The sequence below is a fragment of the Polypterus senegalus genome, chromosome 8 (genome assembly GCF_016835505.1).
Source record: "Polypterus senegalus isolate Bchr_013 chromosome 8, ASM1683550v1, whole genome shotgun sequence".
NCBI classification, from domain to species: Eukaryota; Metazoa; Chordata; class Cladistia; order Polypteriformes; family Polypteridae; genus Polypterus; species Polypterus senegalus.
Window position 1 is genome coordinate 35,885,919 of NC_053161.1, and position 16,124 is coordinate 35,902,042.

The following is a 16,124-nucleotide window of genomic DNA, read 5'->3' on the forward strand; positions in this document are numbered from 1 at the left end:
ATTAAATGATTAAGTAAACAAAAGTTCAAATTATAATACAAATTATTGGATGCGTTGGGCTTCATGGGTCCCCTTGAGCTTCATGGGCCCCTGAGTGATGTACCGGCTTCACCCCCCTCTCCTCGGGCCTGGGTTCTGGACTGGTGAGTAAGTGGATGAGTCCCTTTTCGCCTAACTGATGGAGTTTCAGCAGCTATTTAACAGGTGCAGAGAGAGCATAAGTTTGTTGTTTTGCACTTGTTAATTTGCAATTTGTGTGTTCCTCCCTGTAGTTATTTAAATTGCAAAAGAATGAATTTATTGTTTGTTAGTGTTTTCTGGGCCCCTCTCCAACCACACTGGTTAACATAATTTTCCTAAATTCCATATTTAAAGCTAAAACTCTTAGGCTTTCCTAAGCTGACAGCTGCTCCAACTGGCCTAAATTTCTTCATTTTCTTGCTCTCATCCCTTCTTACATTGACTTACTCTGTCTTGCAGAAAGCTGCCACTTTGATTAGGATTATCAGTTTGTTCACCTTCCCAAGCACATCATGTAACAAATCAACCACAGAAGTGGTGCAACTCTTGGATCAAGAAATTGTTTTTTTTAACAAAATAATTCCCATCTATAGTATATTTCTTTATTTTAAATCAAATTATAATCTAAATCCAGGAACATGTCTAACCAAAAAGACTATTTTAATCTTAACTATCAAAACTAAAGTGATTGACATCCTTAAATGTACCAGTTCTATATATTTATGTGTCTTTTTTCTGCTAAACCATTTACTAAACAAGCTAATGTTCACCTTTTTTGTGCATATCAAGTGCAAAAATGGAAATGGGAAACATCCACATTCACCCATAAGTGCAAAATAACAACAATGGCATGACACATTCACTGCACAGCAATGGCTCTACCTGCAGTAAGTGGCATTATTATAGCACACACCTGAAAAGACAAGTGTAAATGTCCAACAATGCCCACTAAAAACCACTGGGTGCAGGACAGAAAGCAACCCTGGATGGGGAGTCAATCCATCACTGAGCTCATAAGTGCGCATCACTCTCATCTCAATTTACCAATTAACCAAACATATGACTCTTGAGAATGTGCAAAGGAAATTAGAGTACCGGGAGCACTACAGACTCAGGGAGAACAAGCTAATTCCATACAGAGAGTGGGCAGCCTTGGATATAAAACTAGGACTCTGAAGCTATGACGCAGTAGTGGCATCCATAATGTAAACAACTTAGTATAATAATATTAAAATTAATATTAATAAAAAATTATTGTACATTAGCAAAACCAAAAAAATAACCAAAATACTATTATATTATGACATAGGATGAAATTTGCAAACTCATCAATCATTTTTATCTGGTAGCAAACTTTGATATATTTTTAGTGAGACAAAAATGAGCAAAGAATTATCTTCAGGACTGTTACATTAAGGTTCAAATTCCTGATTAATATCCTTTTTGTTCATTTTTTTATCTTTTTTTCTTAATACGTATTGGTGATTGTTTAGTTTCTTTATGCTTATGTATCTTGTGTTATGTACCCTGTTTTTTGTAGGTGGTTCCCCAAGTAGCAGGGCCACTGCCAATCACCATAAGGGACTGCCCTCAGCCCTATAAAGGCAGGGACAACCCACAATCACTTCAGTTCAATTCAGTTCATTCAAATGCACTTGGGAGTGGGTGAGTGTTTTTAGTGATTTTTCTGTGCTTTTTGTGAACTGTTGGAAATTTTGACCCTTTTACTTTTATTTTTTTGACTACACTTTCTGGATTCTGATTTGAGACTTGTTAACTTGGATTGCCTTGTGTTCAAAGGCAACTTTTTTTTACCTTTTGAGCTTGGTGGAGCTTAATTTAAATTTGACCATTTTTGAATAATAAATATTTTATTTTATGAAGATCCTGTGTTTGCCATTATTACTAGCCGGGGTTTGAAGGTAATAACCTCATTTAGTGGGCATTTTTAGAAATCTTTGGGACTTTGTGCTTCATAAAAGGGGCTATAACCCTGGCAATACTTAGTAAACAGGATTCCAAAATCATATTTATTATACATTATTTTTTTGTTATACTGTTTTGTTTTTGCTGGGATTTTACACCATTTTTTCTTCTTTAGTATTTTTTTACTTATTTATAGTTTTTCTGGTGACTCCATTTTATTCTGCTTTTTGGTGCTAGGAAATAGAAAGGCACTTTCCCTTTAATTTAATATTTCCATATTTGTAAATACTGTGATGTTTCTTAATTTTATAATATTGTCTTATACTGACTATATATATATATGTATATCTACACGTAACGGTCATAACGGTCGACAACGTCCACCATATTGAACTTTCTTATTTATGGCCCCATCTTCACGAAATTTGGTAGGTGGCTTCCCTGCGCTAACCAAAACCAATGTACGTACTTATTTTGGTGGTATGACGCCACTGTCGGCCGCCATATTTAATTTTCCAAACGTCACTAATTCTCCAACTTCCCGTGTAGGTAGAAGGCTGAAATTTAGCAGGCTCATTCCTTACAGCTTACTTAAAAAAGTTAAGCAGGTTTCGTTTTGAAATTCTACACGTAACAGTCATAACGGTGAACAACGTCCGCCATGTTGAACTTTCTTATTCATGGCCACATCTTCACGAAATTTGGTAGGCGGCTTCCCTGCGCTAACCGAAACCGATGTACATACTTATTTCGATGGTATGACGCCACTGTCAGCCGCCATATTGAACTTTCCAACGTCACTAATTCTCCAACTTCCCGTGTAGGTAGAAGGCTGAAATTTGGCAGGCTCATTCCTTACAGCTTACTTACAAAAGTTAAGCAGGTTTCATTTCGAAATTCTACACGTAACGGTCATAACGGTTGACAACGTTCGCCATGTTGAACTTTGTTATTTATGGCCCCATCTTCACGAAATTTGGTAGGCGGCTTCCCTGCGCTAACCGAAACCAATGTACATACTTTTTTCAGTGGTATGACTCCACTGTCAGCCGCCATATTGAATTTTCCAACGTCACTAATTCTCCAACTTCCCATGTAGGTAGAAGGCTGAAATTTGGTACTTATTTCGGTGGTATGATGCCACTGTCAGCCGCCATATTGAACTTTTCAACAGTCTTTGTTACTTATGGGCCCATCTTCAAGAAATTTGGTACGCAGGTTCCCAACGCTAACTGAATCCTACTTACGTATATATGTCCATAGCCTGCAGCTCGACCACCGTGTGAGGCGGTGTTGGGTCCCCATCCCAACGCCTCCCACGTTGTTGGCTGCCTTCCTATATAAGGCTGTCCGTCGCTCCAGTCTCTACATTCCCTTCCTTGCTTCCCCATGGGATTCACGTCTCCCAGCTGATAACTACAGCCTTTTTATTTAATCCACGGCTTCTCTGCTGTTTTATTGTTCATTTATTACGATTATAGTTATTGTGTAGGTATTTTAGACTTACTGTACATTTTTCAGATACCCATTTCCTTTATCATTCCAACCATACCCGCATTAACATGTCTATCGAGGTGATCACCATCGATCAAACAACTGTCACTTACCGAGTGGTTTCCATGCCCGGAAATGGCACTTACCTTTTCCATTCTCTTTGGTACATATTGCACGGCCAAATCAGGCTCACTCTTGATATCCGGAGGAACATTGTGTCTTATGTATTGAATGACTGGGACAGGTTCAAGGTGTAGACTGATGGTACAGGAGATAATTATACTACGCAGGAGCACTATAACAGTGAAATGCTTAAGCCCTTCACCTATGCATCTGCATGTGAGTTGATGGCTGCCGCTGAATTGTTTGGTTATCGCTTTCAAGTGTACAGAAATGGCCAAATATTTTACACCTTTTGACAACCGCCAATGCCTCTTAAACATCTTAGATTCACAGGTGACGATTTCAGTAGTGGACACTTTGATGTTTATGAATGTTTTAACTCTCAAAAGCTGGATGTGAAGTTATCGATGAAACTGGTTGTATACTTACAACGCTTGACAGATGCTGAATGTCACTTCAACACAAGTCCTACAAATACTGTCATAATTGAAATAAACCATGAAACTCAAACCGATTATTACAGCAGCAATCCAAGCTGTGAGATTTGAGACAAGATTGCTTTTCACATGGCAAACTGTATATTGCATGCTTAAGAGTAAGCTCAGCACACAGCTTGGTCACATTACAACCGGAGAGCCGAACTCAAAATGTGGTATACAAAGAGATCCTTAACAAATAATTATTGACATATTTTCCCTCAGTTTAAAAAGGTTTAATTTTCTTCTTAATAAAACTTTTAGGGCAGTACTTACATGCTCTGCTGGTATTTTGCTAGTATATATATATATATATATATATATATATATATATATATATATATATATATATATATATATATATATATATATATATATATATATATATATATATATGGTCTTGATATTATGTGCCTAATCTTTTTTATGTTGAGTATAAGAGGGCAGGGACCCCTCATGCAGCAACTGTGGAGCCACCCCCTTGGCTTATATAAGCCTACAACAGTACTGGTGCTGTGATATTAGTTAATAATTGCTGTTGTTCTGCTCACTTTTTGAAACTTCTAATGTTGGATTCCGGAAGTGATTTTTTTGATTTTGTGTTTTCAATTCTTGTGCTTTTGTGTTTGTGTTTTCTTCTTTTGTAAGCATTTCCTTCTGTTGCAGTATTGTTTTTTATTATTTTTACATTTTTGAAAGTAAAATCTTTGGATTAAAGAATTATTGGTTTGTTATTGTGGGCCAGTGGTTTTCACAATTCTCTTCTCTGTTTTGAAATTTTTATAAGATTTTTTAGCCTTTACTCTTTTATGGCATGTGTAGGATATAAGCTCTGCTTCTTCAATTTTACTTAAGGCTTTACTTAAGCAAGTTTTGGTTGCTTAACCTCACAGGAGCCTTCAGGCCTCATTTTGAAAGTGAAGACTGCCTATGAGTTATATAAACTGGGCATACTATAACACTTGGAGGTTTGCTGCCGTTGTGTGGCGTTCTCCTTTTATGGCTATCTAAGTCTATCGAATTTAGTCGAATCAAAACTAATCTAATGTTATTTACTATTTCTATGCCCATTGCCAGTTTTGTGATACAATAGTCAAGATACTGTGAGATTTTTTCAGCTCTTTTGAGCCCCTCCCCAATGATGTTGCACAGCGAAATGTGATTGATGGATCTGTCGAGGGTTGCTTGTCCGTCAACAAAGCAACCGCGGGTTTGTAGCACCATTGAGGCAACTGCAAGTTCACAGACTCCCCATATAACTTGTCTGTCACCTGATGAGTGATGTGGGGAACATTATAACCCAGCTACTGACCAGGGGCCTCATGTATAAACGGTGCACATGCACAGAAATGTTGCGTAAGAACGTTTCCACGTTCAAATCGCAATGTATAAAACCTACACTTGGCGTAAAGCCATGCACTTTTCCACGATACCTCATACCCTGTCGTACGCAAGTTCTCTGCTCGGTTTTGCAGACTGGCAGCACCCAGCGTCAAAGCAGTGCTACTGTTCCTGTGTGGTTACTCTTTATTTCTTAGATTCACATTCCTGCCGAGGCTTTATAAATACATTGAAACTAACCGCATTTTTTTTATTAGTGTAATGCATCTGATTGTAATTAATGTGTAACAATATAATGGTCCAGGGAATAGCCATAGTATTCCAAATACCATAACTGCTTTAGCATTGTTACTCTCACTGCACCTTTTTTTTCTTCTTTCAGCTGCTCCCATTAGGGGTTGTCACAGCAGATCGTCTTTTTCCATATTACTCTCATTGCACCACTCAGAGTATTTATATCACTGTATCTGAGTGGGGAATCACAGCAGCAGCTGATCGGAAAGAGAATTATTGGTATACAGTACCGGCAAGTACACGCTTGCCGTTCAGCCACGGCAAAACGTTTCAAAGCCTTTCCTGTACGGACCTCGCGATTCAGAAGCAGTTTCATCCAAAGAACTATAAATGCACTCAATCAGTCCAACAAGTGCTCCTTGTAGAACTGCTTGTACTTATAAGTACAATCACATCACTGTAAACTTGCATTACAGTTTTAATATTGCACAACCTGCGCCACTTTATAAAGCGCAAATTTACATATGATGACGATATCATTTTTAAGATGAAATGCATCAAAATATGTTGATTATATTATATAGATAAAACTTTAACTTAATTTAACTAATCTGTATTGTTAATAATTAAACATGTGAGGACATGGTTCCGCAGCGCTAGCTAGTTCACAGATTGATCCTACCTTGTGCTGTATTCTTACTGGGGCTGGCGCGACACTGGAAGGATGGATGGATAGAATAATTAAACATATACTACAAAGATATTTCAATGTTCCTTAAAAGTTTTCAAGAATCATCGTTGTAAGCTTACAGATGGCTTAACGTCTATTACTGAGCTGATTGTGTGGCGATTGGGTATTTGGAGAAAGAAAAGTAAGCACAGGATTGGAGGTTAGTACATTTGAAAGTGACAGTACTGCCACAATAATTTCATCGAAGGTCGCGCACAATTACGCACCATGTTCCCCTGTTTAATAACATGCTTTAACTCCTATCATCATGAAAAAGATATCACGTATACATCTTAGTATTTTAATTATTCAGAGAGCTGTAATATCACGAATGTAATGGTAATCTGTGTCCTGTCGGAGAAAGAGAAAGCAGAAGCACATAGTGATTCACACACATAGAGCAATAGATCAAATACAAAACAAACCATTTAACGTCCTACTTTAATTATGATGTGATTTGAGAAACTGATTAATTAAACGATTTTAAGATGAAGTTTATGATGTTCTACTTTAATGACAAAATAAACTACGTGATTAAAATGGAAATTTCAAGATTGAAGTTGACATTTCATGCTTTTTTCCTACTGTGTGCCTTTTTTTTTCTCTGTACCCTAATAAGCTTTCATATGATACTCAGACGGTGGGCTACAACTCGCCTTTTCATGGCGACTTTGATATGTGACAACTTCTTTTTTATTTTGGGCACTGTGCAAATTTGTGAACTTGAGCTTATCAGTTTCTTTGAAACGCTATGTCAGTCGTTCCTTTTGTTGTTTATACCACTGTTTAAATCAACAAATTGTATGTTTTTCTTTGCCTCCACTTGGTATTCACTGAAATTCTTATATTTTCCCCTGTGCTTTTCCCATTGTCTTTTCACAGAACGCTGAGCTTAAAGGCTATTTATATTGATTTGCATATTCAAAGAGGCGTAAATCTGGGGGGAATTGGGGCGGGATACCAGGCGCGTGCATGTGCGTTATTTTTCACGCTGACCGGGATTTATGGAGCAGAAAAACGTGGAAGTTGGAGTACACACAGATTTCTGCATCTGGATTTTTCTGTGCGTAAGCACATTTCAGCTTTTGTGCTTACGTCATGTTATAGTGCGAATTCTACACACGGCATTATGCATGAGGCCCCTGGCCTTGTCCCTTCTCATTTGCTGTGTCTGTGTGTATTGAAGTGGCAGCTCCCATTTTAATAAATACCTTGTCTGTTCCTGTTTTGATTGAAATAAAGTTGGTTTTCTTCACTCCTTTGGACTCAGCGTCTTCTCTCAGGTGCAAGACAGTGACTCACATGTCAATATTTTCAGTCCTCATTCAACACTCATTCTAATGTCCAAGTTTGTGGATTTGCTCTAAAATACAAGGCAGTGTATAAATCAGACCATTGCTACTTATCTGATTTTTGTTTTTCCACTTAAAATTTTGGTGCTGTGACTTTTTTCATCCTGGTAAAACAATATTTTGGGGGTACAATCAAATATAAGTAAAAGTGCAGCTGGTATACAAGGTGAAAAGACAGAGGAAGAACTGAGATATGACTGTGCCATATGAAAAGATGAATGAATCTGAGAATGAGAAGGCAAAGCCAAGTGACTTTTATCCAGATGCACATTTAAAAAGTGAATGAGCATACTTTATGTGTTCTCTTATTTATATTTTCTAGTATTGTACTTACTGTCATTTGTTTGCATTGTACTATTATCATTAGTCAGCTGGAGAAATGCAAGTTCAAAAATCTGGTTATACTTTGTACGCATACTAACAAGCTTAAGCCTTATCTTGAACTTGAATTTTAGGCCAAAATAAATGTCATAAAATGTATTTAAAATGCATGGTATCCAGAAGGCATTATTGTTTTAAGATTAAGATTTTTTTTTTAAATTTCTCCAGTGCCTTTAATACCATCCAGCCATTCATGTTAAGGGGTAAACTCAGAGATATACAGGTGAATGAACCTACTGTGTTATGGATAATGGACTATCTGTCGGGTTGGCAACAATTTGTGAGACACAAGGACTATGTTTCTGATGTCAGAGTGAGAAACACTGGAACACCACAAGTTACAGTCCTGTCTCCTTTTCTCTTTATTTTGTATACCTCAGCCTTCACATGTAACACCAGGTCATGTCACTTGCAGAAATTCTCAGATGATTCTGCAGTTATGGGGCATATTGATAACAAGGATGAAACAGAGTATAGGAGTCAGGTGGAGAAGTTTGGTGGAAAGAGAATTGTCTGCATCATAGTATCAGCAAACCAAGGAAACTGGTTATTGACTTTCATGGCACCAAAGAGCCTCTATGTCCACTCACTATTCAGGAAGTGGATGTAGTGGTGGTCCACACTAAAAGTACTTGGAGGTCCACATTAATGACAGGTTGTACTAGTCTCAAAACACAGAGGAACTATATAAGAAAGGGCAGAGCAGGCTCTTTTAATGCTTGTAGGGTAGTGAAATCCTTTACATCTTCCATTACTCCTTGATGGCCAGGGTGATTTTCTTTGCTGTGGTGTGCTGGGCTGATAACATCACTTGAAGAGAGGCCCACTGATTAACAAGCTAAGAGCAGGCTTGTTTATGGGACACACTCTGGATGCCCTGGAGGTATTAGCAAAGGAAAGAGTTAAAACAAAGCTGAGTGCCATTATGAACAAAGGTGCATATCCCCTCTCAGAAACACACTGAGTCCTTTCAGCCAACAAATTATTCAGCATAAGTGTGTGAAGAAAAGTTACTGGGGCTCCTTTATACCAACAGCAATTCATCTGTACAGTGCCTCACTGTAACTGTGTCAGCCAAGTCAGATATTTTCTTTCTTTTTATTTTTCTTCTTTTTTCATCATTCTGATGTGTGTGTTTATTTAACTTTTTCTATATATATTTATTTAAAGAGCTTCTGTAAAATGCCAAATTGTCCCTGGTGAATAGTTCTATCTATTTATCTGGAATACGTTGAAAAAAAAATATCTGCATATCATCACCAGTTAGCAAGTCGAAAGGAAGGCAGAGTTCTGACAGGACAGCACATGGGTATTTGTAGGATAAAATACCAAGAGAAGTAGGTGTGGCAGTCCTCAGATGATGAAAGGTATATATGATAAAGACATTTTATGGAGACATAAACAAAGTTAGAACATATGTTAGGACAACTGAGGCTTTTAGAAAGAAAGTTGGTTTACACCAAGGATCAGCACTGAGCCCCCTGTCATTAATCATTATTAAAAATTACAAGATAAAGTGAGGAGTGAAGTTACATCATGCAGGTGACAATGCATTAAGAGGCGGCTCAGATGAAGAATTATAAAAAAGGTTACAGGAATGAAATCAAGTGCTACATGCTCATAGTTCAAAAGGATTGGCAAAACAGAGGTTTTGTTAGTAACAGCTGGTGGCAAGTCAATGAAAGTGAGAGTGGAAGTAGCTGGGAAAGAATTAATGCAGGTGAAATCTTTCAAATATATTGAAAGTTAGATTGAAGATGGGGAACTAACAAGAGAAATAGAGGAAAGGCTGTAAAAAGCAGGTAATGCATTGCGAAAGATTACAGAAGTGGTCTGGGACAAACAGGTGCCACTTAAGATAAAAACCCGCCTCTACAAAACAATGACTAAACATGCTCTAATATATGATGTGGAAACTTGGCTCATGACAGCAACAGACAAGAAAAATGGAGGTAATGGAGATAAAGTGAATAAGAGCAACATGGGATATTAACCTTGAAGTAATAATAATAAATAATAAATAAGGACTATTACAGACAAAATTTAAGAATCAAGACTGAAATGGTATGGGCAAGTGCAAAGAATGGATGAAGGAAATTAGATAAATGGGCAGTGAAACAGAAAAAGCAGAGGCAAACAGGAAGAGGAAAACCAAGGATGAGGTGGATGGATTTCATCAAGTAAGAAAGTCAAGAGATAAACCTGCAACAAACAGAGGCACAGACAGCAGCAATAAGACACCCCAACTACTAACATAAAAAGGTGAGGAAGAAGCAAAAGAGGATCCTTGAATGTTTCTTTAGCTTAAAGGACACGTTCATCCAGCTGTCTACAACATCAGAGAGACAACATTGTCCAAACCATTTTCTTCTGGGACAAGAATAGATAGATAGAACTTTATTTGTCACCAATGGGAAATTTGGAGCACTCCAAAATTGTCAAGATTTGTTGCTACTTCCAGTGATTCTTCCCCCTCTCTTTTTTTCTTGCTCATGCTGGTGTCATGTATTGCCTTATTTGTGACACTCAGCAGGTGTGTGCGGCTTATGGTTTCATAGTGACTGCTGCATTCACATGGAACTCCCAATTCTCCCAATGACAAAAGGGTCATTCTGTTCTGACTAAACCTGCTCTGACATGACCAAGGTGTCTATTCACCTCATAAGAAAAGAGTAAAATATCATCCATCAGTCCATCTTCTAAACCTGCTTATCCAGAGCAGGGTCGTGGGGAAGCTGGAGCCTATCCCAACAAGCACCAGGTGCAAGGCAGGCACAATCCCCGGACAGGGTGCCAGTCTATCACATGGTGAACACACACACACAAATACACTAGGGCCAGTTTAGCATCATTAGTCCACCTAACCTGCATATCTTTGTTGTGTCTGTTTTTAAACTAAGATATAAAATCAGAATTTCCTTAAACAAATTACTGAAAACTGTAAAAGTATTAGCTAACCCATACGTAGGACATAATGACTAGTAAACATTCCACCTATTCACTTTCTTAATTAATATCAACTTATGCATACTCTGTAAACATAATTTAAACTAGTAAAGGAAAAATCAAATGATTATTTTCCTTTATTTAGGTCTTAACACGCACATTAAAATAAAAATATCTAGCACCCACTGGACTTCTTGATGGACATATGAAACCCATTTTCTAAATTTTTTTCTGCAATTTTGGTTTAATTTAGTTTTAAGACAAGCAACCCTTCAGCAAAGGAGGTCAAAAGAAATAAAAGACTCACTATTTCATATGGAATTTTCAAAACACACCCTGCCCAGAATTGATTCCTGCCTTGTGCCCTGTGTTGGCTGGGATTGGCTCCAACAGATCCCTGTGACCCTGTAGTTAGGATTCAGCGGGTTGGAAAATGGATGGATGGATGGATTTTCAAAACAAAGGCTCTCAGAAGAGCATTCATTTCCAATGCAGATTCTTTTCTTTTTTGCCTGTTTGGCCCCCCATTGTTTCTAAGGGAACATCATATTAAAGTGGTTAAACTAAAAGCCTGGAAGCATGTAATAGGAAGTAATAATCCACCTTAATAAAAATGATGGGTGTGTCTGTGTGTCTGTTCAGTTGCTGTGTCTCTGTCATTCTAAAGATGATGCATCACATTTTAGCAATAAAATGCACTGCATTTCTCATTCCAATAGATGGTACATTATAAACATTTGTTGTAGTAATGCATTTTATTAATACACACATTACAAAATACTTTCCAATAGATGGTGCACTGCCAGCTTTAACACTGAGGTCTACATTTAATATCTAGACTTCAATTCATCTGAGATGGGCAACCCAGCTAGTCACATGACATAAATGGAGCAGACAGCAATAAGCAGGTAAAATATACACAAACTAGAATGTAAAGTAACTAATAATGTGAGAATACCTGAAGTTTGAAAATAAAACAATCAGTAAGCATTTTAGGCCACATAAATATGTCCTTCTGAAATATCCTATTTCTTGGATTTTAAAAATTTTGATGTTCTCATTTCTTATTAGCTTCATGCTTTATTGCATAAACAACAGATTTCAAACATTGGCATGTTATTTGGCATTAACAGTACCTTGTTTTGCCAAGAAAATGTTCATCTTAAAAGGATGACCAGACCCAGCATCTATTTATGAGGAAAATCATCCTATAAGGAGTTCTCTGTGAATATACTGATTTAAAAGTAAATTATATTTGATCTCTACACATGACAAGCTCACATTTCCTACAATTTCCAAGATCTTCTTTCCTTCCAGGTTTTAGAGTCCAATCACTGGTAAGCTTGTAGGCATCATTGGCATACTATACTCAAAACTGATAAAGTGCTGAACAAGGAGAAGATCTATTAATTTAGTTTTACTTTAATTGAGACACAGTTAAAGCTTGATGCCTACATTTTACCCAGTGTTACTGGAAATGCCACCAGTTCAATGCAACCCCAAAATGATTAATCAGAGTATAAATGAATGGATTAATATTTTCTTTATTTTTATGTAATTGGATGTACCTAAGAAAGCAAAAGGAAAGAATTCAGTGGAGCTTTAAAGCTAAAATTTGTAACAGTGTGGTAAAAGTCATATTCACATAAATGCATTCTTAATGAGAGAAAGACAAAACTTTTAATTAGTCCTAAAATAATTACAAATCTCTGTAACTTTGCAAATTGAGGGCACTTCTGTAATATTTCACAGGTTGGGGGCTGGCAGACCTTAGTGACTATGGATGTCATAACATTGTATGAGATATGATACATTTTAAATTAATGAGCAATTCATTTATACTTGAAATTAGCTCAAAAGAAAAAGAACACCAGTCTAATTGACACCAAAATTTAAAATGTCAGAGATAAGGTGAAAAATCACATTGTTGATATCCTCGATTTATGCATTTTTGTGATATTTATATGGCTTGGCTCTACTTTAATTAAACAATGGTTTATTTCAGTAATATTAACTTGCTGTTTCCAAACAAAATACATAGCGATTGTCTGAATATTTTTGAATAAGTTCTTGGTTCTTAAATGAAGTGGAGAGAAAGAAATTGACAATATTTAGCGTGCTTAATATTTTTGTAGATTTTCTTTATTTATGAAATTGTTTTTATATTGTCATTTTATGTTTAAGCCAGTCCATTAATCAGATAAAACCTTTGCCCCTGAAATTCCAAAGCCGCAATTGACTGGCCAGCTAGCCTGGGGGAATATAGGTGGCTAGGACAATAACAGACCATCAGCAGAACTGGGAAATGGTAGAAGGCCTGGCATCAACATACTTGTAACAGGAACAGTTTCACATGGTTTGTTTGTAAGAGCTTCAAATCTCATAAACAGGAACACTTTACATTATATTTCCTGGGATAGCCTGGACTGGAAGGAACAAGTAAATGTATGACATTGGAACAGAAATGGGTTTTGAGAAGGCAGTTTACAATTTAATTTTTAATACAGTGGAACCTCGGTTCATGAACGTCTCCGTACACGTACAACTCGGTTCACGACCAAAAAGTTTGCCAAACTTTTGCCTCGGTTCACGACCACACACTCGGTATACGAACAAGCCAGTTTCCCTTTCGGTTTGTGCGCGCTGATGATTTCCGCACGTGTTGCATTGTTCTCGGTCAGACGTGTGTGCATGCTTTCACCGTGAACTCTTTGTGCTCTATTTCATTTTGTTTCCGGTTCGTACACGGCGATTACTGTATTTAAGCACGTGTTGAGCCACTCCCAGTTCATTGTTCTCAGTCAGACGTGCGTGCTTTATCTGTGATATCTTTGTGCTCTACAGTATTTTGTGTGTTTTTGCAGTTAGCCATGGCTTCTAAGCAAGTGAAGAGTGGTGAGAAGAAAGTTTTGCAGAAAATTGAAATCGAAGTAAAGAAAGAAATTAATGAAAAGTATTGAGCGTGGCATTCGTGTTACTGCTCTTGCCGCCGAGTACAAGAAGTCAAAACCTACGATTTCGACTATTCTAAAGCAGAAAGAATCTATTAAAGCAGCTGATGTTGCAAAAAGGAGTTACAGTGTTAACCAGGCAGAGGCCTCAAGTGCTGGAAGAGTGTGGAAAAACTGTTTACCAGTTTACTCATTTACCAATTTGAGAACCCTTGTGCTTTCAAGCAGCACAATGTAAACAAAGCCAGACTGCCAGTAATGTGAAGGGCAAACACGAAGGGTTGGGTCACAAGGACTTTGTTTTTGGAATGTCTGCATGAGGCTTTCTCTCCCACCAGCTAAACAGCTAAAAACACCAGAAACCCAAGAAATCACACGAGAGAAAACACCTGAAGAAAAAACATCCCTACATCGCAAAGCCACACTCTCTCTCAAAACTGTAACCTCCTCTCCACCCAGTTCCTCCTCACTTCATACCAGAACTCAGCTCATGCAAGGTTAGTTTTCTCGGTGGTTTATGATTAGTATTTGTATTACGGATTTTTCAAATGTTCATTTTTCGGTTAGTAACGTGAATTGTTGCAGTGTTACTCTTCACTTTATTCAAATGTTAATTTTTTTTCCCCTGTGCTTAAAACTCATTACAGTTTTTCTCGATTGCTAAAACACTAAACCCTATTGTCTGAACCAAATTCTCAGTTGCCTGAACCCACTTATTGAATCACTCACACTTTTGGCAAAACCATAAGCACTTTTCACCTGTTTAGACACATCTTGTCAACACATTGTCATTGTGATGCACATGTGTTTCATAATGGTGAGCACAGGTGGCAAAAGTCAAACACAATTAAAGCTCAGTCGTCACCGGTTGAACACAACAACTCAAAATTTATCACACTTGTGGCTAATGATGTGAGGGTACATATAAGCCAGAGCACTGGTTTGTGAGGCACTACAATGGATAGAAATCTAAGAAGAGGAGTTCGTGTGAGAGGAGGTCGAGCAGGTCAAGGTGGTCGAGGTGGTCAGCGAGGACAAAGAACAGTAATATCTGATGAAATCAGAGCTACTGTGATTGACCATGTTCTTGTCCATGGTATGACAATGAAGGAGGCTGGACTAAGGGTACAACCAAACATCAGTAGATTCACTGTGTCCACCACAATCCGAAGATTTAGAGAAGAGAACAGGTAGTTACCTTTTTTGACATTATAGTATGTAAATGTTGACAACAATTACATATGTACAATGACTGTACTATGTACTGTACCACAGTAAACATGTTTCAGTACATCACTGTGCCAGTGTACTGTAGTATTGTAATGGAGGGTTAGTCTGACTGTTTGTAGGCCTATTCCATGTATGTATTTTTGTAAGTGCATGTTCTCTTTTTGTAGAATTGAAAGACTGCCACATGGGGGTGGTAGGACATCTATGTTCTTCCCTCACCAAGAGACCCTAATTGTCGACATGGTCCGTGAGAACAACACCATTAAACTGCATGAAATTCAGCTGAGGATCATTGAGGACCATGTGCATTTTGAGGGTATTGACAGTGTCAGCCTCTCTACTGTTGATCGTGTCCTCAAGCGCAACAGACTGCGCATGAAACAGCTGAACAGAGTGCCCTTTGAACGCAACTCTGATAGAGTCAAAGAGCAAAGATTCCAGTATGTACAGGTTGGTATATATCCAGACACATAAATGTTGGTTACTGTAAGTAGTGATTTACTGTAGTTGGCCTACATCACTTACAAAAATATATAGCTATCCAAACAGAGAGTTTTTGAACTGGATGCAATGGAAAAACTCCATGAATACATCTACATGGATGAAGCTGGGTTTATTCTCACCAAAAGGAGAAGGAGAGGCCATAGTGTGATTGGCCAACGGGCCATTGTTGGTGTCCCTGGGCAGCGTGGTGGCAATATCACACTGTGTGCTGCCATCAGCAATCATGGTGTTGTCCACCATCAGGTCAACCTAAGGCCCTACAACACTCACCAGCTCCTCATTTTCCTCAATCACATGCGAGATGCTCTGTTAGGGCAGCAGGATGAGCAGCCCATCTATGTCGTTGTTTGGGACAATGTGAGTTTTCACAGAGGCCTCCAGGTTAGAGAGTGGTTCAATATGAACCAAGGTTTTA